Here is a 26640-nt window from a genome sequence, read left to right on the forward strand (position 1 = left end):
GGGTATTAGGTCAGCCAATAAAATACAAATGTTTGGAGGGGCGCCTGGGTGGCTCAGTGGGTTAAAGCCTCTGCCTTCGGCTCAGGTCATGATCGCAGGGTCCTGGGATCGAGCCCCGCATTGGGCTGTCCACTCCGCGGAGAGCCTGCTTCCTCCTCTCTCTCTTTCTACCTGCCTCTCTGCCTACTTGTGATCTCTGTCAAATAAATAAATAAATAAAATCTTTAATTTAAAAAAAAATACAAATGTTTGAGAGAAAGAAATACAGCATTTGCCAAAGCCAAAAGTATTGTGCTATTACTACATTAAAAATTTCCTTAAACAAGCACTAGTGAAAAACCTGCACAGGCAAATATTCCTGTGGTGTGCAACCTTTCCCATTCCCAAACGTCTATGCCAAACTGCAGAAATCCTTCAGTATCGTATATTCTATAGGGCACTCCCTCCTAGAATTGGGGGTTTCTACTAATGAAAACAAGCCAGAGAAAATAAATCTGTATCAAATAATAGAAGAAGGGTAGTGGCTTGTGTGCAGGGCTGACATCTCTCTGCCAGGGATGGGAGCTGAGGTCTGTGGGGAGGAGAGGACAGAAAGAGCAGGGCCAGTGACCAGGCAGTCCATGTGGCCAGAGAGCACAGGAACCATCTCTGGCCACAGTCTGAAATCCTCCAAGACCCATGACCTGCCGAAGTACCCCCTCTGAGGAACCTCTGAAGGAAATAAAAATGTTCACATGGGTAGGCATTATCTACAACAAGGAAGTAATAAAAAGGACACCTGACTGAATTCTGGAAGATGACAAATTACCCCACTCCCCACCAGAAAAAAGATGAAACCAATGCTGCTCCCTTCAATGATTTGCTTCTGAGAGAAACATTAAAAAAAAAAAAAAAAAAAAGTAACAGGAGAATCACAAAAATCGTATCATTCTAAATTTTTCCTAGGGGCACCTGGGTGGCTCAGTCGGTTATTTATCTGCCATTGGCTCAGGCCATGATCCTGGGGTTTTGGGATAGAGTCCTGCATCAGACTCTCTGCTTAGCAAGGGCCTGCTTCTCCCTCTCCCTCTGCCAACTGCTCCTGGTGCTTGGGCTCTCTCTCTCTCTCTCTCTCTCTCACTGTCAAATAAAAGTCTTTAAAAGACATTTTTTTCCCTAGAAACAAGCTGCTCCATGCAATAAATCTTTGATCTGTAATTGCACTCTGCTTAATGCAAAAAGACCCCTATTACAAGTGTCACACTGCACAACACACTATACGTTTGCTTTTAGTGTATTATAGAGCTTAATATCTTTGCCAGGGAAAAAGAGTATACCACCTTCAATGAGAAATTATACAAAATGTAAGTAGTTAACACAAGCCTAACCCAAGAAAATGGCACAGGACTAATGAAGTTGTTGTTACACACAACTTTGAATACCTCTTTCAAAATATTCCTAAATAAATGATTATTAAAACTTTTAATCTCTGACTGGAGTTTCTTCCTCCTGGCTAAATTACTCCATCTCAGATCATACTGTTAAAATTCATGTACTTCAAAGGTAGAGGAAAAGAGTTTTCGTAGAAGGAAAAAAACATTATTTCACACATATTACTACCATCTCAATTATGGAGGCAGGAAAGAGGTATAAAATGGCCGATTATGACAATACTTAACCAATTCCAAAGCAAAAAAGATTATTGTCTTTCATGTAATATTAATCCAAAGCAAAATTAATCGACAATCTCATGAAGTACACTGGTGCACTGCATTAAAGTTTAAAAAAGATAATATGCCCAATAAACTTTTATATTTTTTAAAGATATTCTATTTTTTGGGTGCCTGGGTGGCTTGGTCATTAAGCAGCTGCCTTCAGCTCGGGTCATGATCCCGGCGTCCTAGAATCGAGCCCCATATTGCGTTGGGCTCCCTTCTCAGCGGGAGGCCTGCTTCTCCCTTTTCTACCCCCTTGCTGTGTTCCCCCTCTCAATGTGTCTCTCTGTCAAATAAATAAACAATATCTTTAAAAAAAAAAAAAAAAGGAAGAAGAAGAAGAAAGATATTATATTTTTGCCTTGGCAACAACAGGCAGCTTCTAGAATTCTCACTCATTTGCTGGTGGGAAAAAAATTTGTACAACCACTTTGGGAAAGAATGTGGTACTAGCTACTAACTATGAAAGTAGGCAAACCCTATGATCTAGCTACTCCATTTCTAGCTATACATCTGTGAGAAACAGGAAAATGTGCAACAAGGCACATGTACAAAAATGTTCATAGTTGTATTGCTCTTAGTAAGCAAAAACTAGAAATAATATACCTGTTCATTAACAGGAGGATGGATCAATAATGCAAGATCTTCCTATACAGAAATTCAATGAAAAATTACAACAACACACCACAACCTGAATGACTCTCATAAAGAATATACACAGTATGATTCCCAAGAAGTTCCAAAGAAGAAAGCATTTGACTAAATTAGTTTAGAAATACATGGATGGCAAACTGTCAATAAAAGCAGGGACTTTTTTTTTTTTTTTTAAAGCAGATACATTACTTTGAGAAGAGAGGGAGTTTTTAACAGGAAAGACCATACACTATTTAATTTTTTGTACCTGGGCGGTGATACACAGTTTCTGCTTAAAATGATTTTTTTAAAGATTTTATTTATTTATTTGACAGAGATCACAAGTTGGCAGAGAGGCAGGCAGAGAGAGAGAGAGGAAGGGAAGCAGGTTCCTTGCTGAGCAGACAGCCCGATGTGGGGCTCGATCCCAGGACCCTGGGACCATGACCTGAGCTGAAGGCAGAGGCCTTAACCCACTTGAGCCACCCAGGCGCCCCTGCTTAAAATGATTTTTGAAGTCTTTTAATTTTCTGCAGTTTTAGGCATGCACATTTTAATACCTTCTACTTCCTAAAAAAGATTAAAGGCAAAAACAAGCCAACTACCCAGTAGCTGGAGTAAAATATTAGTCACATTAATATAAGTTATAATAGGTCTTTACAGAATAGAAAGTATATATAAACAAAATTTTTGGCACAAGAGAGGGAACCTCTAAAACTGTGACTCTGAAAACTTCAGCTCACTAGTGATTTTCATTCAAGACTTCTACCTTAAAAAAATTTCCTTAAAAAATCGATATTTGGTGATTGCTGACCAATATAAAGGATCTTTTGAAAATATAAAGGTAAACCATAAAGTCATTACCTTTTTTTTTTTTTTAACTTTGATAAAGTTCATTTAGTGAGGTCATCTAAAAACATTCCAAGAGCTTCAGCTCCCATATAGAAATAACCAGGTTCAATTTGGGGAAGTCTGGAAAGATTCCAAAGTTTTCCTTACTTGGTTACTTTCAATACTATGACCTGCTAGCAGCTGGATGGGTAAATCGTTTTCCCTCTTAGTTTTTCATATCATATTAGTGTTTCCTTCAGACCATTTGTTTCCCAATATTTACAGATATTTATTAGAGAGACTGGGAAATACATAAAAGCAGGTATACTCAACTAAAAAGGAGCATCATACAGGATACTAAAACACTTTCCTTAATATCATGACATTTTTCACATTCTCTCTGACATTATCACTACCAATGCCCACCTAATCAACAAGAAAGAAGAGAGGGGCACCTGGATGGCTCAGTCGTAAAGCAAGACAAGATTATCATAGAGTAAATCAGTAATATCCTAAACTAAAATTTTAAAAAATTCAGAGTCTCAGGAGATGCCTGAGGGTCAGTAGGTTAAGTGTCTGCCTTCAGCTCAGGTCATGATCACAGGGTCCTGGGATGGGCTCCCTGCTCAGCAGGGAGTCTGCTTCTCCCTCACCCTTTTACCCTCCCCCTTCTCGTGTTCTTTCTTGCTCTCTTTCTCTCAAAATCAATAAATAAAATCTTTTTTTAAAAAGTTCAGAATCTCAGAATTACAGAGGTGACTAAGCCAATTTCAGCAGTCCTAGGATCAATAAGGACATAGGATCACAGGGAAAAAGAAGACATAACAACAGATGTTTTTTTCTTTAGGTAGCTTCAGTATTGTTTGTAATTGAGGTATAACAGAAAACAATTTCTTAAAAAATATTGGGTCTGCTGATACTAAAACAGAATAAAAAAACAGAAAAGATACCACGCAGAGATCATAATACAGACCAATTTGATACAATACCTAATTTTAAATCCTTTTTTTAAAAGATTTTATTTTATTTGAGAAGGAGAGAATGAGAGAGAAAGAGAACACGAGAGGGGGAAGGTCACAGGAAAAAGCAGACTTCCTGCTTTTTGATCCTGGGACTCTAGGATCGTGACCTGAGCCGAAGGCAGTCATTTAACCAACTGAGCCACCCAGGCACCCCATCCTCTCTCTTAAGTCAACTGTAAGCTTCAATGCTCCATCAAGGTCTGTATTAAGCTATAGAGATAAAATACTTCTTGTCTGAAAGGAGCTCCAACAGAAAGGAAGTCACAGGTAAATAAAGAAACAAATCCTGTGATAATTACTATTTGATGTACATTAAAAGTACTGCTGAAAACCAGAAGTAACCAGGTCTGAAACTTTGCAAAGGTCTGGTGACATCTGAATTGTATCTTGAGAGGGAAAAAGCTTCAGTTCAGACCAAGAATTAGAAACAGGATATCAAAAAGAAAGTTAATGGCTTCAGAGGTAAGAAGGCAAAACATGTTCTGCAAACTGAAAAAGGGTTCTCTTTGGAAAGGGTCTACGGAGGAGAGTTAAACAGAGAGAAATGGGACTGGTATTATTACAGCCTGATTTTATAGCCAAGTTGTGAAAAACTACAGAATTCTTATTAAGATATTTTAATTTCTTATTTTCAGCAAAGAGGAGCCACTAAAATTTTAAAATCTCACCTCTTTTCTATTTTGTAATGAGAAGAAAGAGGCTAAATGTTGACACAAAAAGTGTACATAAATGTTCAAAGCAGCATTATCCATACCAGCTGAAAAGTGGAAATAACTCAAATATCAACCATCTAGAGTTACTTACCAATAGATAAAATAAATATGGTATATCCATACAACAGATATTATTCAGCGATAAGAACATTATGCTAAAAGACATAAGTCATCACAAAGGACAAGATACTATATGATTCCATTTATATGAAATGTCCAGGCAAATCTATAAGAGACAGAAAGTAGATTAGGGGCTACCTAGGGCTGGCTGGGGGTGATGGGTGATGTTTCCCTTATTAGGAAAACAGGATTTCTTTTCAGAGTAATGAAAATGTCCCAGTACTGACTGTATTTATGACTGTGCAACTCTCAACATGATAAAATCCAGTGAACTGCAGATTTTAGATGGGTGAGTTACATGATATTGAATTTTATCTCAATGAAGTTGAGAGATAAGAGACAGAAGCTGGAGCTAAGGAAACAAACTAGGTAGTGGGAAAGGAGATGATTTTCACATGGGATTCAACTAAAAAAAAAATAAATCTGTGGGATGCCTGGGAGGCTCAAGTCAGTTAAGCATCTGCTTTTCGGCCTGGGTCATCCCAGGATCAAGTCCTACATCAGGCTCCCTGCTCGGCGGGAAGCCCAGGGAGCCTGCTTTTCCTTCTCCCGTCTGCCTACCACTCCTCCCGCTTGTGTTCCCTCTGACAAATAAATAAAATAAAATCTTTAGGGAGAAAAAAACAATTTGAGAAATAACAATAACTTTAATCAAGAGTTTCAGAGATGACTTGCACTTTCTACCTGCAATACATTACAGTAACTGAAGGCATGAACAAGAAAACTATGAAGAACCACGTCTGACTGCAGGAAAAGACGTGGCCAACTTTGAAGTACTTTCTCCTGCTCACCTAATCTGAACTTCAGATCATGGGCTTCACTGACACAACAGCAAAGTTAGCAATATCTCTATCTTAAGTTACTACTATTCATGTTGGGTTTTTTCCATTCTTCTTTCATATGTTAAAAGCTGAGGTACCGAAAATATCATTGAAGAAAATATAACCATACATAGTTTCAGCTCTATCATTTAACAGGTGTATTACTATGGGCAAATAACTCGAAGTTTCACTTTACCACCATATAAAATAAGGAAATCTTAGAGGTATGTATTGAAGATTAGAGATAAATTTTAAGAAGTACCTAATATAATGCTTAATACACAAAAATTGGAAACGAATACTATTTCTACCCATAAATTAAATATTAGGTTCATAAAAATCTTTGTAAGAAGATACAAATCATTTATTTATTTATTTATTTATTTTAGAGAAAGAGAGTGTGTGCCCCTGCAAACAGGGGAGAGAAAGAATCCTCAAGCCTCCACACAGAATGCAGAGCCCGATTGATGCAGGACTCAATCCTCGGACTCTGAGATCATGGCCAAGACTTGGACTCTTAATCAACAGAGCCAGCCAGGCGCCCCATAAATTTTATTTTAAATACATAATTTAACCTGCTATATGTTCATCTGTAAACATGAAGTACATGAGTTTGTATTACACATGTGTACAATGACTATTTTTAGAATATAAAAATATTCAATTGGGAATTAAACAAGGTTTATATCCGTTTCTCTTAGCAATGTTAGCATACAAAGGAATTGTATACGCTAGAGGGATGACAAACTATATAAACCAGAGGGATAACAAAGCTTTTTTTTTTTTTTTTACGATTTTATTTATTTATTTGACAGAAAGAGATCACAAGTAGGCAGAGAGGCAGGCAGAAAGAGAGAGGGGGACGTAGGCTCCCTGCTGAACAGAAAGCCCGATGTGGAACTCCTGGGATCATGACCCAAGTCGAAGGCAGAGGCTTTAACCCACTGAGCCACCCAGATGCCCCATAACAAAGCTTTTTAACTCACTGTATCTCCTTCACTGATATGGTCACAGAAACAAATCAGCAAAAAGTGCAGAACAATGAGCAAATCATGAAATACTTGTCAAAAAAGATAAAAGGGAAATATAACACTGAATCACTGATTAGTGGAAAAGGGACTAATTGACTAATTGTATAATGAAATAAATTCCTATATGCTCTGTTGAAGATTCTTTAAGGAAATGATCATTGGTTCCAAAAGGAACACCCCTACGTTTGAGAACCAGATTTTCAGTACTCTTACATAATTCAGGTTCAAACAGTACAAAGGAGAAAATCCCAAGGGAACAGATTGACACCATACCTAAAACTATATTTGGATTAGAAACAGAGATGGTTTCCATAAGTTCAGTCTACTTTATTCAAAGACCACTTAAGAGCTCCTGCAAATCTCAAGGGAAAGATACCACAGAGATTATCATTCTACCTCAATACAGGAGTTAACAATAGAAATTCTCTTAAAGGTGAAACGAGAAAAAAAAATCAAACAAAGAGTAAGAGTTCAAAAAGCAACAGATAAGCAAACAGGACTGTTGCCTGGGTGGCTCAGTCGGGTCTAAGTATCTGACTTTGGTTCAGGTCATGATCTCAGGGTCATGAAACCAACCCCTGTGTTGGGCTCCCCGCTCTCCTTCTCCCTCTGTCCCTCCCCCCTCACACTTTCTCTCCAAATAAACAAATAAATAGAATAGAATAGAATAGAATAGAATAGAATAGAACAGAACATGATTTCTATCAAGTGTCCAAACTGTACGTTCTAAAAATCTCCTTAGCTGTTAGGGGACCAAAACAGTGACCTAACTACATTGAAGTAAACAGAGGCAAGAAGGGAGGAGCACAAGAGAACTGAAACACACCAGTCCTCAAAGCAAAGAGTCAGTGGGTAATGACTAATAGAAAATTGTTTTATTTAGAGATACAGAGGTAATACCAGAGAAACTAAATGCGAAAATAGCTAAAAGCAGGACTGCCCCTGCAGGGAAAGACTGGACAGTGAAGAGTAAGCAGGGGACTATTTCTTTGCATTATAAACCCTCCCATATTATTTGCAATTTTATTTTTTTTAAAGATTTTATCTATTCATTCGACAGACAGAGATCACAAGTAGGCAGAGAGGCAGGCAGAGAGAGAGAGAGAGGGAAGCAGGCTTCCTGCGGAGCAGGGAGCCCGATGCGGGGCTCAATCCCAGGACCCTGAGACCATGACCGGAGCCGAAGGCAGCAGCCCAAACCACTGAGCCACCCAGGCGCCCCATGCAATTTTATTTTTTTAAAAGACTTTATTTTTAAATAATCTCTGCACCCAACGTGGAGCTTGAACTCACAACCCCCAAGATTAAGAGCTACATGCTCTGCCAGGCCAGGCACCCCTACTATTTGCTTTTTAAAAATCAGATGCATTCTCTGTTTTCGTGAAATAGATGGGTAAGTGTTAACCAGCTGTTAACAATTATCATAAAGGGATGCCTGGTCAGTCAGTTAAGCGTCTGCCTTCAGCCCAGGTCATGTCTCAGGATCCTGGGACCGAGCCCCACATCTGGCTCCCTGCTCAGCAGGGCCTTTCCCCTCTTCCTCTGTTGTTCCCCTGTACATGCTCTCTTGCTCTCAAATAAATAAAATCTTTTTTTAAAAAAAGGAATTACCATAAAGAAATCACCAACATAATAAAGATCCACAGACTAGGATAAGAATGTTCATCAGAGTATTATTTATTTTAAAAATATAAAAAGCACCAAAATGCGCAACAGATGATTAGTTTTATAAATCAAAGTACAAAAGGAATATTTTTATGAACATCTTCACCCCTATAACTGCTTTCTTCTCAATACAACCAAAAATCTCATGATATAGTTTTCTTTTTAATGATACAACCATTAAGAAGCTAAGGTACTAAAAATACATAGGAGTGGGGATGTATAATTCCATGTGTATAATTCTTTTTTTCCCTTAAGATTTTATTTATTTATTTTACAGAGACAGAGCAAGAGAGGGAACACGAGAAGGTAAGTGGGAGAGGGAGAAGCAGGTTTCCTGCCGAGCGGGAGCCTGATTCGGGGCTCAATCCCAAGACCCTAGGATCATGACCTGAGCTGAAAGACGCTCAACAAGTGAGCCAGCTAACCGTCCCCTGTGTGTATAATTCTATAATGGCATGATAATATATGCATGATATGCTAAAACAAAAAATGTAATTTACAAGCAATACATATTAAGAATAAACAGAAGGTTTTTAAAGTTATATCTGCATCGTAAATTTTTCTATGTCTATTTTATATGCATATAAAAACATAAAACATCCAAAAAAATTCTCACTCTATATAGGTATTTCTCTGGGAAATAAGATAATGGTGGACTTTCATTCACTTCACACTTTCATTTTGTTTTTTTTCCTAAACTGGCATTATTTCATCAGAAGAAAATTAAGGCAGGAGTCAGCTGTTTAAATATTATTTAGGGGCGCTTGAGTGGCTCAATCGTTTAGCATCTGTCTTCCATTCAATCATGATCCCAAGCTCCTGAGATCCAGCCCCGCATAGAGCTCCCTGCTCAGTGGTAAACCTGCTTCTTCCTCTCACACTCCCCCTGCTTATGTTCCCTCTCTGGCTGTCTCTCTGTCAAATAAATAAATAAAATCTTAAATAAATAAATATTATTTAAACATAATATTTATAGCAGTAAAAATATATTATCTCTTGGGGAATGGGTAATTACATCCTTCAAATATACATTTAGAAAGACTTTTTTTTTTTTTAATTTAACAGACAGAAATCACAAGTAGGCGGAAAGGCAGGCAGAGAGAGGGGGGGGGAAGCAGGCTCCCCCGATGTGGGGCTCGATCCCAGGACCCTGGGACCATGACCCGAGCCGAAGGCAAAGGCTTAACCCACTGAGCCACCCAGGCACCCCTGGAAAGACTTTTTTTTAACAAGAAGATGCCTATAATTTTAGGGCAAGAAAGAGGGGTATGAAATTATGGGTACATTAATTTCAGAAGTCTTTTTTTAAGTGTACAATAAAATAACTATAAGAAACATGTCAATATGAGTGGCATTATCCTTTTCATGGCAAGAACATAGGTCATTTCTTTTCCCTCTTATACTTTTCCCTGAGTTTTGTTTTTTTTTAAGCAGGCACACATTAATTTCATAGTGAACAAAAATCTGCTCTTTGGAACTTGGCTGGTTGTTAAGGTTTCCAGATTGACCTATGATATTCTACTTAAACCAATAATGTAGCCAAAGAAAACAAGATTCACATTATCCTCGCTGCCATGTTGCACTCAGAGCAGAATCATCCATCACGGTGATTCTCATTATCTGTTTGCTCCCTGTAATACTTATGGAAAGGGACAGGATGTAACAAGCACTTATGACAATGCATGCAGACAAGTGGCCACTCAGACGATTAAGTATAAATACTGTATTATTAATTCTGCCAAATCTTAGTATTTATAATTTGGCTGTTTTGACAGTAAAATTGATTTAGACTATCAATCCACAGATACCAGAAACAACTCGGGTGCCCAGAGCTGCCTTAATATACACAAAGGGACTAGGCTAGGACAGCGAATGGATTTTTTATTTCCTTCATTACGAACAGTAGCCTCGAAAACTGTCTTAAGAATCCAAGGTACGGCTTTTGAGAGGGAAGATGGCAGCAGAGTAGGGAATTGTTGAATCACTGCACTGTACAACTGAAGCTAATACAACACTGTATCTTAACTACAGTGGAATTAAAAGGGGAAAAAAAAAAGATTCCAAAGTCTTTTCCCAAGTCAGTAGTAAAACCTTAATCAAATTAGGAATAGCTGTCTTGGGAAAAAACTACAGAAATGGTTAAGGAGTATTTATTCTATGAATAGATAACCCAACTATTTAGTAAAACTAACTTCACACATAAAAATCAGTAACTTAGTTTTCCACCCTAAACAAGTCTGCATGTCAGTTGGGAGATTACTGTATAGATTTAACAACTGCAGTGGTACTAGTTATTTTTCATTTTACAACTTAATTTCTTTTAAATTCTGGTTTGCTTTCTTTTTGCTAATCTTTCAGGTGCTAATGAACCATTTATATAACTAATCAAGATAAGTGAATTTGTTTTTAATTCCAAGGTATTAGCACTTAGAACATGATATTCAATTATATATAAACATAAATTCAATTACATTATCAAAATCAGTATTAAGTTGCTCTGGAACAGACCTAAGGCACGGGTGACATATGATACATGATCCTACAGAGAAAGATGAGTTAAAAATCATCACAGTACATAAAAAAAATGAAACCTCTCTCTTATTACTTGTTCTCCCCCAAATCCTAGCCCAAAACATAAGCATGAAAAATGTCAGCTTCTCTCAAACCCTTTTCCTGTGATGTCATTTATTATCTTCTTCTGGAGAATACTTAGTATTTATGATAAAATGTTTGGCCAATCAATATTCAGAAAGACACTGGCATCAAGACCTCTTCCAGAAAGCTTCCCAGTCAACCCAGCTGACTATCAATCAGCCTAATCTTTTAGTCATACATCTGTGACACCTCTTTACTTCTCTTTTCAATAAATGTCTTCATCAAGAGAAAACTCTCTGAATTGGCCTTTAAAAGTCTGAAATAAAGGGCGTTTGGATGGCTCAGTTGGTTGAGCATCCCACTCTTGGTTTCGGCTCAGATCATGATCTCATGGGTTGTGGGATCCAGCTCTACCCCAGGCTCTGCCCTTGGTGGGGAGTCTGCTTGAGATGCTCTCTCTCTGCCCCTTCCCGCATTTGTGCACGCACTCTCAAATAAATAAATCATTTAAAAGATTTGAAATAAATATTTCACATGTGCTAATTTTTCTAAATTTTCTGAAAAGTTACTAACAAATGCTAATTGAACAAATAAAGACTAAAAATATACTGCTGATTTTACAAATCTTAAAATTCTTAATACAGCCAGAGGTTCTTTGGGATGTGTAAGAGTTAAAGAAATTAAACACCCTTTTATTGAACACTCTGCATGCTATATGGCAATTAAACAAGCAAAGAATGACACAATGAACAAAGATGCTAATCCTTCACAATCTCTTGCCTACAGGATTCCTGACAGCCAGAATTTGCTTTTAAAAGATAAAAAGGGAAACTGCATGAGGTGGAAGTTAAACGTCTATCAAAGCTTGCAGAAAAAATGACCTTGCTATTCATGCCACCAACTTCACAGTGATAATAAATCCATGGTGTTTGTTTATTTTTTCGTTTTCTTTTTCCCTTGAAATAATTACAACTCCATTTACCATACAATTACTTATGACAGTCCAATTTCCTAGGACTCATTTTATTTTAAATTGGACCCTATCAGTTGTTTTGTTTTTAACAACGATACATATAATACTTTATAAATGAACCTGAAGGGAATATCCAAGTTTAATGAAACATTTTCAAAGTTCTTTGACATTATAGGTCTTGTGAATTGTTTCTATGATTTTTTTATCTGAGAAAGTCAAAAGCAATTTATAACTGACATTTAACAGAACAACTTTTATATCTTTAAGGTTAATCATTCTTTTCAAGGAGAAAATGAGGTAAATACATATTAAATAATATTTTAATTAGGTATGTGATTTAACATTTAATGAGCAGATCTACATTTTATATATATTTGGGGTTTTTTAAAAGATTTTATTTATTTGGCAGAGAGAGACACAGCGAGAGAGGGAACACAAGCAGGTGGAGTGGGAGTGGGAGAAGCAGGCTTCCTGCTGAGCTGGGAGCCTGATGCAGGGCTCAATCCCAGGACTCTGGGGTCATAACCTGAACCGAAGGCAGCGGCTTAACCAACTGAACCACCCAGGTGTCCCAACAGAACAATACTTTATGTAGAATATAAAACAAACTCATAGACACAAAGAATAGAATGGTGATTACCAAGGGCTGGAGTTGAAGAACTGGGGAAATGCTGAACAAAGATTCTGGGATCTAATGTAGAGGACGGTGATTACAGTTAACAATATTACATACTTGCAAGCTGTTAAAAGACCAGACCTTAAATGTTCTCACCACAGAAAAGAATAATTATATAACATGATGGAGGTGTTAGCTAAGGTAATGCTGATAATCATATTGCAGTATAAAAGTATATCAAATCAACAGGTTATATGCCTTAAATTTACAATGCTATATGTCAATTACATTTCAATAAAAAGAAAACCTTCTAGGGACGCCTGGGTGGCTCAGTTGGTTATGCAGCTGCCTTTGGCTCAGGTCATGATCCCAGCCAGCATCCTGGGATGGAGTCCCACATCGGGCTCCTTGCTCAGCAGGGAGCCTGCTTCTCCCTCTGCCTCTGCCTGCCATTCTGTCTGCCTGTGCTCGCTCTCTCTCCCCCTCTCTCTCTGATAAACAAAATCTATAAAAAAAAAAAAAAAAGAAAACCTTCTACATGGAAATAAAAGTAATACATGCTTTAGCTCAACTGACTACCTTTCTATAGTGCCAATTTTTGTTACTTTTTTAAAAACCAATTTATAAAAATCAGGTGACAATCTATAATTACAATAATTCTTAGCAACACTGTTGAAATTCAATTATCTCAGCCAAAAAAATTTGTATTGAATTATTAAAAATAAAGCAATCTGTCCAACAGTATGGCAGTTATTGATCAAATGGAGGAAATATAAAGAGTAAACAGTATTTAACACATGTAATGAGATTACAAGTATTTTATCCCCTAATTTTCTTAGTTTTCTAAAATGTACATTAGTTTATAAAGAAAAGAGCTTACTTTACTATTTAAATAAATTTAGACATTCCAAAGATTATCTTGTGTGATACTGAAGTTTTAAAAGCCACACTATTAATAATTAATAATAATAATAATAAACTGCTTATGGAATACATAAACTGCTTATGTATATTATATTAAGGATGTTCAGTTCTTACTTCAAAGGGATGTTAACAGCAGTCAGTATTCCCTGGTTCTTGTTATAATAGTGGTAAACCCAGAGTGGTGACAGGGGATGCAGTTGCAGCTAAATACCTGAATGATGATCACAAATCAAGTTTAATCAGTTTTAAATGGATTTGTCTCATTTAACCTTCATAATGACCTTTGGAGATGAATATAATAACCATCTCCATTTTATCAATGAGGAAGGAAACTGAGGTACAAGCGAGTTAAGCCATTTGCTCAAGGACACAAACAACTGCTATGTGAAAGCACCAGTATCTGAATTCAATCTGTAGGGTTCCGGAGCCCGCTAGCCACGTATAACCACTGCTCCCCATGTAAACTACAAATTCCAATCCATCCACTAATACCATAAATATCAAAGTATTTTTATAACTTAAATCAATATCATGTTATATCCATACCTGAAATCCTTCAATGGCTGCTGCATGTCAAATAAAAGCCAAATGCCTTTTAGGGACCTTACAAAATAAGCAAGATCTACACTTTGTCACTCTCTAGAGCTGTAGTTTCCAATATGATCACCACAAGCAGCTATTTAAATTTCAAAGAACAAAAATTAAATAAAATTGAAAATTCACCTCCACGGTCACATTAGACACATTTCAAGTGCTGAGAAAGCAGGCTTTTAATGGACAGCACCAGTTCCCAGCATCCCATGTGTGCTGTCTCCAGAGCACTGAGCTTCCCACCACCAGGAGAGCTCTACTCATCTGAATGCCTTGGAGCCTCTGAAAATCTATTCACGCATTTATTTCCTCCCATCCATGAAGGGCTGAATTCTCCTCATAGTTCGGATACCCTAAAATGCCACCTTCTCAAGCTTCCCACTCACACCTAATTAACAATTACTATGTTATCAGGGTGCCTGCGTAGCTCAGTTGGTTAAACATCTGCCTTCAGCTCAGGTCATGATCCCATGGTCCTGAGATCGAGCCCCACATCAGGCTTCCTGCTCCACTGGGAGGCTGCTTGTCCCTTTCCTTCTGCCCTGCTCACGCTTTCTCTCTCTCTCAAACAAATAAAATCTTTTAAAAAGAAAAAAAAAATTACTCTGTTATTAATTCTGCATCCTGTGTATCTCCTTCATAGCACTTACTACAATTTTCATTAGTTTTTACATTCATACCAATGCTTTTCTCCCAAAAGTTGTATAGTACATAGTGGATATTCAACAAAAACTAGCTGGATTGAGTCTTAACAATTTTAAGTCATCTTAATAATGTTAATAACATCTAAGAAAAACAGAAACCAGGTTTGCTCAGCCATGATATTTGGGGTTAGATAATTTTTGTTGTGAGGCTATCCTGTGCACGTTGGGACGTTCAATTGCATCCCAGGTCTATATAGCCTTCAAATGCTATGGGAATTCCTTTCCCATTCCTGCACCAAATTGTGACAATGAAATATGTCTCCAGGCATTGCTATATGTGCCCTAGAGGGCAAAAGCATCTCTAGCTGAGAACCACTGACCTAAATTTTTTCAAGTGATTATACAGAATTCTAAGTTCAACGTTAAATCAATGGAGAATATTAAGAAAATAACTAAACACCAAAAAATTGGATAACCTAGGTGAAATAGACAAATTCCTAGAAATGCAAAATCTCCTAAGACTAAATCACAAAGAAACAGAAAATCTGAATAGATAAGTAACTAGGAAGGAAAATGAATCAGTACTCAAAAAACCTCCCAAAAGTAGAAAAGCCCTGGATTTCATGGCTTCACTGGGAAACGATACCAAACATGTAAAAAGGAATAACACCAATTCTTCTCAAACTTTTCAAAAAACTTGGAGAGAAGCAAATAACTTCCTAACTCATTCTATGAGGCCAGTGTGATCCTGATATCAAAGCCAGATAAAGACACTACAACAAGGGGCGCCTGGGTGGCTCAGTGGATAAAGCCCCTGCCTTCAGCTCAGGTCATGATCTCAGGGTGTTGGGATCAAGCCCTACATAGAGCTCTCTGCTCAGTGGGGAGCCTGCTTCCCCCTCTCTCTCTGCCTGCCTCTCTGTCTACGTGTAATCTCTCTCTCTGTCAAATAAAGAAATAAAATCTTAAAGTTAAAAAAAAAAAAAGACACTATAAGAAAATGAAAGACCAGTAACAATGCAAAAATCCTAAAAAACAAACAAACAAACAAACAAACCCCCAAAACAAAACAAGAGACACACAACACACAACACTAGCAAACAGAATCCAATAGCATATTAGAAGGATTATATATCAGGACCAAGTGAGATTTATTCCTGATATGCAAGGACAGTTCAATATATAAAAATCAATCAGTGTAATACACCACACCAACATGAATGAGAAAACCCATTTGACCAGAAAAAATTTCACCATCTTTTCATGATAAAAAAGACTCAACAAACTAAAAATAGAAGGAAACTGCCTCAACATAATAAAAGCTATATATGAAAAACCCACAGCAAATTTCATACTCAGTGGCAAAAGACTGAGGCTTCTCTCTAAAATCAAAAACAAAGCAAGTGCTTTCACCATTTCTTTTCAACACAGTATTGGAAACCCTAACCAAACAATTAGGCAAGAATAAAAAACAAAAGACATCTGAACTGAAAAATAAGTAAAATTACTTGTTTGAGATACGATCTTCTATGTAGAAAAGATTCTCTTTCCACAATAAAACCATCAGAATAACAAATGAGTTCAGGAAAGCAGCAAGATATGACATCAACGTACAAAAATCAGTTGAATTTCTAAACATGAGCAATAAATAATCTGAAAAGGAAAGGAGGAAAACAATTCCATTTACAATAGCCTTAGAAATTAACAAAAAATGTGAAAGAATTCTGTAATGAAAAATATAAAATGCCACTGTAAGAAATTGAAGACATAAAATGAATGAAAATACATTACATATTCATAGATTTAAAGACTTAATATTGTTAAGATGTCAATACTGCTGAAAGTGAACTACAGATCTAATGCAATCCCTACCAAAATCCCAATGATATTTTTTACAGAAACAGAAAAATCCAACCTAAAATTTATGTGGAATTTCAAGAAAGCATAAATAGACAAAACAATCTTTTGAAGGACTCACATTTCCTGATTTCAAAATTTACTACAAAGCTTATTAATAAGCAGTGTGGTTTTGGCATAAACACAGACATACAGACTAATAGAATAGAATACAGGGACCAAAAATAAATACTCGCACATATGCTCACATGATTTTCAAAAAGGACGCCAGGACCATTTAATGGGAAAAAAAGTCTTGTGAACGAAGGATGCTGGGAAAATGGAAAACCACATGACTCAAAAAGGAAGGACATTCTGACACCTGCCACAATATGGATAAACATTGAGACATTATGCTAAGTGAAATAAACTAGTCACAAAAAGATAAATATAATTTATCTGTATATGTATAATTTGACTTACACAAAGTACTTATAGTAATCAAAATCACAGACATAGAAAGTAGAATGGTGGTTTCCAGAAACTAAGGGGAAGAGAAATGAGGAACTGTTATATAGCAGTTGTAGTTGTTTTATAGGCAGAGTTTCAGTTTTTAAAATGAAGACTTTTAGGGATGGATGGTGATGGGGCTGCACAAAAATTTGACTGTATTGGTATAACTTTAAATTGATTAAGACAGGGGCACCTGGGTGGCTCAGTAGGTTAAAGCTTCTGCCTTTGGCTCAAGTCATGATCCCAGGATCCTGGGATCGAGCACCAAATAGGGCTCTCTGCTCAACAGAGAGCCTTCTTCCCCTTCTCTTTCTGCCTGCCTCTCTGCCTACTTGTGGTATCAGTCAAATAAACTAAAAAAAATAAATAAAATAAAATAAAGAAAGAAAGAAAAAAGAAAAGAAAATTAAGACAGGGGATGTCTAGCCAGTTCAGTCAAAAGAGCACATGGCTCTTGATCTTGGGCTTTTGAGTTTGAGCCCCACATTGGGTGTACAGATTAAACAAATAAATAAAGGGTTGTTTTTTTTTTTTAAGATTTTATTTATTTATTTGACACAGAGAGAGATCACAAGTAGGCAGAGAGTCAGGCAGGCAGAGAGAGAGAGAGAAGCAGGCTCCCACTGAGCAAAGAGCCTGATGCAGGGCTCGATCCCAGGACACAGAGATCATGACCCGAGCCGAAGGCAGCGGCTTAATCCACTGAGCCACCCAGGTGCCCCAAATAAATAAAGTTTTTAAAAAACAATTTTTAAAATGATTAAGATGGTAAATTTTATGTTAAGCCATTTTACCACAATTTTTTTTTTTAAAGAGAAAGTATCGGGACGCCTGGGTGGCTCAGTTGGCCAGCTGCCTTGGGCTCAGGTCATGATCCCAGTGTCCTGGGATCGAGTCCCGCATCGGGCTCCGTGCTCGGCAGGGAGCCTGCTTCTCCCTCTGCCTCTGCCTGCCATTCTGTCTGCCTGCGCTTGCTCTCTCCCCCTCTCTCTCTCTCTCATAAATAAATAAAATCTTTAAAAAAAAAAAAAAAAAGAGGAAGTATCTTAGGAGTGCCTGGTGGCTCAATGGGTTAGGCCTCTGCCTTCGGCTCAGGTCATGATCTCAGGGTCCTAGGATCGAGCACCGCATCGGGCTCTTTGCACAGTGGGGAGCCTGCTTTCCCATCTCTTGCTCCCTCTCTGTCAAATAAACAAATAAAATCTTTAAAGAAAAAAATCACATAGCTTTTATTTAAAATAAATAAATAAATAAAATTTAAAAAGAAGAAATATCTAAATGTGATTTTCATCTTTTATTTTAATTTCAAACAAAAAAACCTAGATTTCTAAATATGTTCACGTATCAGCAATGCTACTAGAGAAAAGTGACAACAATAATAATTGTAAAACTACAATCCTCTTACAACAAAATCCTTTTTGTCACAACAGACAGGAAAATTTCATTTCTTTTGTATACTCCAAAATGTAAAAATACTGAATGGGAAAAAACATTAAAAGGCTTTTAGAAAGTCCCAAACATTCCTAATTACATTTCTATAACTAAGAAATGGATAATAATTAAACCTTTGCTAATTTTAGACAAAATAGGGTATCATTTTACCAATGTTAAACATTCTTCCACAGCCACTTAAAACCTGCTAATTTTCTCCTTCATGAACTGTGAAATAGCACTTTTAACGGATCAAGTTAGCAAACACAGCTGAAATGGGAACACCTGGGGGTGTCTGGGTAGTTCAGTAGTTTAGGTGAAAGACTTGATTTCAGCTCAGGTCATGACCTCAGGATCGTGAGATCGAGGCCCACAATGGGTCCGTGCTCAATGCAGAATCTGCTTGAGATTCTTTCTCCTTCTCCCCCGCCCCTCCCCGTACTCATGCTCTAAATAAATAAAATACATGTATTTTTTTAAATGAATGTGAACCCCTGAAAGTCCAGATACAATGAAATAGATACACTCCTATACTGTGTGGCAACATAACCTACCAGAACTGTATAATATCAAAAATATTAAGCATCTTTAAAGATATACATAAGTATCTATTATGTGTGTTACTTTAACCTACTAAGGTTACTTTTGAGAATCTTAGCCTAAGGTAAAAATCCTATTTAAACAGATCAAAATATGCACACGTATGTGTATGTATCTTATTTATGCATATGTACATATCATAAAATTATTTGAAACAGAAAATAAAGGGAATCTTCAAGACAAACACTAGTTCTTAAATTTACTCATTATGGAACTTATGGTTCGCCTCATTGACAGGATACTTAAACTTATGTTTGTGCTTACAATGTTTGTAAGTGTCATGTAATAACATAGGAAATTATTTATAATACAATGTTGTATTAAAAAAGAAAGCAGGGGTGCCTGGGTGGCTCAGTGAGTTAAGCCTCTGCCTTCAGCTCAGGTCATGATCTCAGGGTCCTGGGATGGAGCCCCACATCCGGCTCTCTGCTCAGCAGGGAGCCTGCTTCCCTGTCTCTCTCTCTCTGCCTACTTGTGATCTCTGTCAAATAAATAAATAAAACCTTTTAGAAATAAATAAATAAATAAAAATAAAAAAGAAAGCAACCAAATTGTATATCACATGATTTTCATTATGTTTAATGAAAACCAAACTCTATCCTTAGAGGGAAAAAGAATATATAGAACATGTAATTGTGTCAGCCCTATATTTTGAACCTAAAGTTTATCTTTTCTAAAGATATTATAATAATAGTAATAATAATAATAATAATAAAGTTTACTTTTTCTCCCAGGAAGAAGCTACTGATAAACACAATATGGAAATATCTCAAAATAATTAACCTGAGTGACTAAAGTCAAAAAACAACCAGCACCTACTGCATTATTCTTTTTCCTATTATAGCTTTTAATAAATATCTAGAAAATGAATCCATAATAACAAAAAGCAGACCAATGGTGGGGGAAGGTGGAAAGAAAAGATTAGAAAGGCAAATGAAGAACTTATGATGCACGTTAATTTTGATTGTGGCAAAGATTTTCATGGGTATATATATATATATATATGTTAAAACTTCCCAAATTATATACTTTATTTTTTTTTAAAGATTTTATTTATTAATTTGACAGAGAGAAATCACAAGTAGACGGAGAGGCAGCCAGAGAGAGAGAGAGAGAGAGGGAAGCAGGCTCCCTGCCGAGCAGAGAGCCCGATGCGGGACTCGATCCCAGGACCCTGAGATCATGACCTGAGCCGAAGGCAGCGGCTTAACCCACTGAGCCACCCAGGTGCCCCACCAAATTATATACTTTAAATAGTACACTTTAGATATATTTAAATCACTGGCACTATATATACTGTCTGTCAAATATACCCCAATAAAGCTGTTTTTAAAAATAAAGTCTACAAAAACAAATCATCAGTTCAACTAGCATATTTACCACTGGGGGGAAAATGGACTGTCATTCTGGGCTGCATTATAGGGCAATTAAGTGGATTTACATCTTGCTAGATACAGCTGTCTAAGGAGTACTGATCCACCCAGGCTAAATTTTGTCCCTGTGCAGATATTTACACTGATATGTTGGCCTACTCAGTATTTATCAGTGACTAGAAAAAAAAACATAAAAGCATTATTTTCTTTTTTTTTTTTTTAAGATTTTATTTATTTATTTGACAGAGAGAAATCACAAGTAGATGGAGAGGCAGGCAGAGAGAGAGAGAGAGAGAGAGAGAGAAGAAGGATCCCTGCTGAGCCAAGAGCCCAATGTGGGACTCGATCCCAGGACCCTGAGACCATGACCTGAGCAGAAGGCAGCGGCTTAACCCACTGAGCCACCCAGGTGCCCAAAAGCATTATTTTCTAATTAGATTCATAAAACTACAGTATGACAGAATCAAGACTTTAAAAGTATAACCTGGCTAAAAAGGATAAATGTTACAGCATTAAGGAGTAATTTACTCATTAACTTATTTACAGAAATTTTGCAGAAACTGTTAATAACACAACTCTTCCAATCCACCAGAATATGTGTGATTGCTGCTTCTTGTAGTAAAGTCATTATTCCAGAAAATTTTGTATTAAGTTTATTTCTGCAATTTTATTAAAAATACTGGCTTAGGGACACCTAGAGATGGCTCAGTAAGTTAAGCAACCAACTGTTGATCTCAGCTCAGGTCTTGACCTGGGGTGGTGAGTTCAAGCCCCATGCTGGAATCTATGCTGGCTCGAAGCCCACTTATAAAAATAAATACTGGCTTAACAGTAATAAAATCCAACTTCTCTAAATAAAATATTAAGCCAAAAATATACAACATGGTGGGCGCCTGGGTGGCTCAGTGGGTTAAGCCGCTGCCTTCGGCTCAGGTGATGATCTCAGGGTCCTGGGATCGAGTCCCGCATTGGGCTCTCTGCTTGGCGGGGAGCCTGCTTCCCCCCCTCTCTCTCTCTGCCTGCCTCTCCATCTACTTGTAATTTCTCTCTGTCAAATAAATAAATAAATAAATATATATACACACAACATGGTAAAATTTCATATTTTGTTCTTAAGAAGTATGCCAATTAGGAGAGTTATTAATAAATATACTCCAAATCAGCTCATTCCTCTTCAGCTTTGCCATTTCCTCTCTACCATATAATATATATTTCTCTTCCTAGAATTTAAAAACTACTGGCTTCATTCATTTTTTGTTCATATAATCAATCACTCTCATGTAATTATGGCTAATAAGGAATAATGACAAAAGTATCTCTCCCATCCCTGAATAAGAAATATGACAAAAGTATCGCTCCCATTTCTGATAAACGTTCTAAAGAGAAACTTCTAGAAATGAGGCCAAAATAAAAAAATAAATGACAATCAGCCTAAAACATTAACTTGACAGCATTATAAAAACTGAGTCTTGGGTCACCTGGATGATGTAGCTGATTAAGCATCCAACTCCTGGTTTGGGCTCAGTTCATGACTGACTGGGATGGAGCCCCACGTCAGGCTCCACACTCAGCACGGATTCTCTCTCCCTCTCCCCTCTCCCACCCGCCCTCACCCACCTCTCTCTCTAAAATAAATAAATCTTTAAAAAAAAAAAAAAGTCTTCTTTTTGCTGCTTCTTTGATTATCAGCAGAAAACCTATCTAAAATGCTGACATGAGGGCATAAAGCCTATAAAACAGAAAAAAGAAATCAAACATTTGATTGTATAATGTTTTAAGACTGGCCAGGATTCATTTTTGCCTTTCAAGGAATTCAACCAGCTCAATTAAAGGAACATATGGGCACCATATGGTGAGACAGGAGGAGGTGAACTGAGGGTTAGCCTGTATTTTATGACAGAAATCATGCTAATGGACCTAGACACTAGAGAAATAGTAACAAGTAACATATCTTGGGGCTGAGAAGAAGGGGAATTAAAAATGTCAAAGCACCTGGTCACAAACTCTCTTACTCATTCAGTTAAAGTGCACAAGACTGTAAAAGTGAGGCAGAGACTTAAATTGCTAAGAATGGAAACATGTGATCAAGAAAGTAAAGACTGCCATATTTTAAGGTAAGTTTTTATTGCCTAAAATAAAATCTCTTATCCTTCCAGAATAGGCATCACATATACTTGGTGCACCCACTTTGTTCATTGACTAAAGGACTATTAGTATGGCAGCGGCTTAAAATAGTAAATGTCAAATTTGATCTAACTCAAAAATAAATTCAAAACCTTTGTTTCAAAACATGACATGTAAACTCTGTAGCAGACATTGTGCTATCATTCACATGATCTGGATAACTCCTCTCCAAATCACTAACTTTACAAAGTCACATGTCTTCATTTATGAGGAATTTCAAAAACATGTCTACATTTTTAACTCAGTAGTTTCACTTTTTAGGAAGTTATTCCATAAAAATAATCTACAATTCAGAAAAGGCTTTAAATTCAAGTAAGTTATTTCTAATAGGTAATATTATAGGTAATGTTAGAAACAACCTAATGTTTGACTTCTCCCCTAAATAATGTTTACATCTACTATTTTTCTCAACAAAAATCTTGCTCCTCACCCAGTGTTCATCTGCACGAAAAGTACCATGTTCATTCAGTTACTCAAGCTAAATCCCTAGCAACACCATTTACTCTTCATTCTTATCTCACATCCAAGTTACCGTGATATCCTTTTCCATCTACTTTCAAAATACATACCAAATTCCACTACTCATCTTTTTCTGTACTGCCTTAGAAGAAGTACATCATCATCTTCTGCCTACTTTACTACAATCACCTTTATTTTTAGATTTTCTTTAAGATTTTATTTATTTATTTATTTGAGAGAGAGAGAGAGAGAGAGAGAGAGAGAGAACAAGTAGGCAGAGAGGGAGAAGCAGGCTCCTGGCAGAGCAGAGAGCGTGATGCGGGGCTTGATTCCAGGACCCTGAGATCATGACCTGAACCAAAGGCAGAGGCCACCCAGGTGCCCCTAAATTTTAATTAACATATAATCTTAATATTATTTGTTTCAGGGGTACTGGTATGTGATTCAGCAGTCCCACACAATTCACAGCACTCACCATAGCACATACTCTCCCCAATGTCCATCACCCAGCATCCCCATCCCTCCCACCTGCCACCACTCCAGCAACCCTCAGTTTGTTTCCTGAGATTAAGAGTCTCTTATGTTTTGTCTCCCTCTCTGGTTTTGTCTTGTTTCATTTTTCCCTCCATTTCCTTATGAACCTTGGTCTTATTTCTCGAATTCCTCGTATCAGTGAGATCATATGATAAATGTCTTTCTCTGATTGACTTATTTCACTTAGCATAATACCCCCTAGTTTCATCCAAGTCGTTGCAAATGGCAAAATTTCAGGGTTTTTTCTGATGGCTGCATAATAGACCATTGTATATACATACCACATTTTCTTCAACCATTCATCTGTTGATGGACATCTAGGCTCTTTCCACAGTTTGGCTATTGTGGACATTGTTGCTATAAACATTGGGTACAGGTGAACCTTCGGATCACTACATTTGTATCTTTGGGGTAAATACCCAGTAGTGCAATTGCTAGGTTGTAGGGTAGTTCTATTTTCAACTTTTTGAGGAACCTCCATGCTGCTTTCCAGAATGGCTGCACCAGCTTGCATTCTGACTCTAACTAACAACCTCTTAACTCATCTTGCTTCCACTTCACCACCCCAGCACCTGCCCTTATCAGTCTACTCTCTGTAGAATAGCTACAGTGTCCTTTAAACAGAAATTCAGAACTACTGCTTTTAAGTTTCTAAAGGCTTTCCATCACATTTAAATTAAAATCCAAATTCTTACCATAGTAAATAATGCCCTACATAATCTGATGCTCCAAATACTTCTCTGAATTCTATCCCTACCCTCTCTCCACTCCAACCACACTAGTTTCCTTGCAGCTCTAAGACCACAGTAAGCACACTGCTATCCCTAAGCCTTTGCACTACTATTTCTTTTACCAGAAATACGTTTTTCTTAGAAATCTGCAAGGCCACTCCCTCACTTCTTAGCTTTCTACTTAAATGCCTTTAGACGGAATGTCCAGGATTGTCCAGTCATTCTCCATCAATTTATACTACTCCATTTTCATCAAGACACTTATTCCTACACACCACTATATTGCACATATATTTGTTTACTTTCCTTCTATCCCACAGAACAGTATAAACTCCATGAGTACAGTAGGTTTGGTTTGCTCACTACTACATTCACAATGCCAAACAGTGCCTGACACACATTGAAAGCTCAAGAAATATCTGTCAAATGTCCAGTGAATATTAAATTCTTATGACAAAATAGATAACCATTATTTATGACATGCTTCAAACAGCATAGGAAAAGCTAACATTATAACATAAACTGACCAAATAGAATAAAATATCTTATATAGAGTCTACAACACAGAAAAAAAGACAAAGGAAACTATACCAAAAAATGGTTATAGTAGTTGCTTCTAGAAATCACTCAAGATTACTAGAAATTTTCATTTTCTTCTTTTACTTATCTTAATCTTGGAAACAGAAATTGAATGGCAAAGAGTATACTTCTAATTAGAAAAAAAAATGTATTTTATGAGTTATGTCAGACTCAGGACACCTGGGTGGCTCAGTGGGTTAAAGCCTCTGCCTTCGGCTCAGGTCATGATCCCAGGGTCCTGGGATCAAGTCCCACGTCGGACTCTCTGCTCAGCAGGGAGCCTGCTTCCCTTCCTCTCTCTCTGCCTGCCTCTCTGCCTACCTATGATCTCTGTCTGTCAAATAAATAAATAAAATCTTAAAAAAAAAAAAAGTTATGCCAGACAAATTTAAGATGCCCTGAAGGTCAGTACTAACAAAACATAACACAACAAAACAAAACCGTTTGCCTACAGAAAGTTTATGCCAGAAAAAAACTAAAAACTGTTTTTCAATGTAAATTGAATGTTCTCAATTACTAGGATGATCAGGCAATTTGTCACCTAACTGGAGTCCATCTGAAGAGTTGGGGGTTCAAATAATTTACAAGTGTTAACTGAACTACAACAGGTGTAAACTGAGACTTGTTTCAGGGAAACCATCCTACCTACTCATTCCTACACAATAACATTCTAAGTCTTCACAACAATCTTAAAACCTCCAAAACCCATCTACTATCTCATCTCTACTTCTGCAACAAAACACTGCCACACAAAGCTGACTACTGACCACTCCTTTAAGCATGTGTCTGAATTTTAACTTCCTAGAAGGCCTTGTGTTCCCTACTATGCCTAGAGAAGTTCTATGCCTTCCAGCTTAGTGCCACTTCCTCAATGAGTGGCCTCTTCCTTTCCCATCTCTAACTAAAGGTTCTTAACTCCTTTGCAACTCTAACTAAAGGTTCTTAACCTTGAGCTGATGAATGGTCTAACGAACATTTGCAAAATTCTGAAATTATATGTAAACACTGGGTATATGGTCTCTTTTGAGAATAAAGCACTGTGGCTACATTCAAATTCTAAAGGTAATTCATAACCCAAAAGGATAAGAATCATTGCTTTATCATACCACGTTAGATTACAATGACTTATTTACTCATCTTTCTCACCATTCTGAGTTTCTTTGAAGCACCCTATTTGGAAGATGAGAAATTATTGGTATGATAAACTGAAACAATAAAAAGATGTCTGACTCTTCCATTCTACTTAAATTCCCTTAGGCTCACTGTGAGACACCTGAAATCTGCTTTTAATTTTATGACCTTCATCCTCTACCTTTTAAATTTCCCTTCATGTATGAATTTGAATTAATCATTTAACATAAAAAATTAAATTTCCCAGGGGCGCCTGGGTGGCTCAGTGGGTTAAGCCGCTGCCTTCAGCTCAGGTCATGATCTCAGGGTCCTGGGATCGAGTCCCACATCAGGCTCTCTGCTCAGCAGGGAGCCTGCTTCCTCCTCTCTCTGACTGCCTCTCTGCCTACTTGTGAT

The 26640-nt window shown here is 37.1% G+C and overlaps 1 protein-coding gene across 50 annotated transcripts in view; it reads right to left on the reverse strand.

Moving 5' to 3' along the window:
* The window catches only part of EIF4G3 (eukaryotic translation initiation factor 4 gamma 3), a 346104-nt gene that overhangs the window by 226174 nt on the left and 93290 nt on the right, over positions 1–26640 (reverse strand). The gene's annotated exons all lie outside the window — the stretch shown is intronic.

This window comes from Mustela nivalis, assembly GCF_964662115.1.
Source record: "Mustela nivalis genome assembly, chromosome: 10".
Lineage (NCBI taxonomy): Eukaryota > Metazoa > Chordata > Mammalia > Carnivora > Mustelidae > Mustela > Mustela nivalis.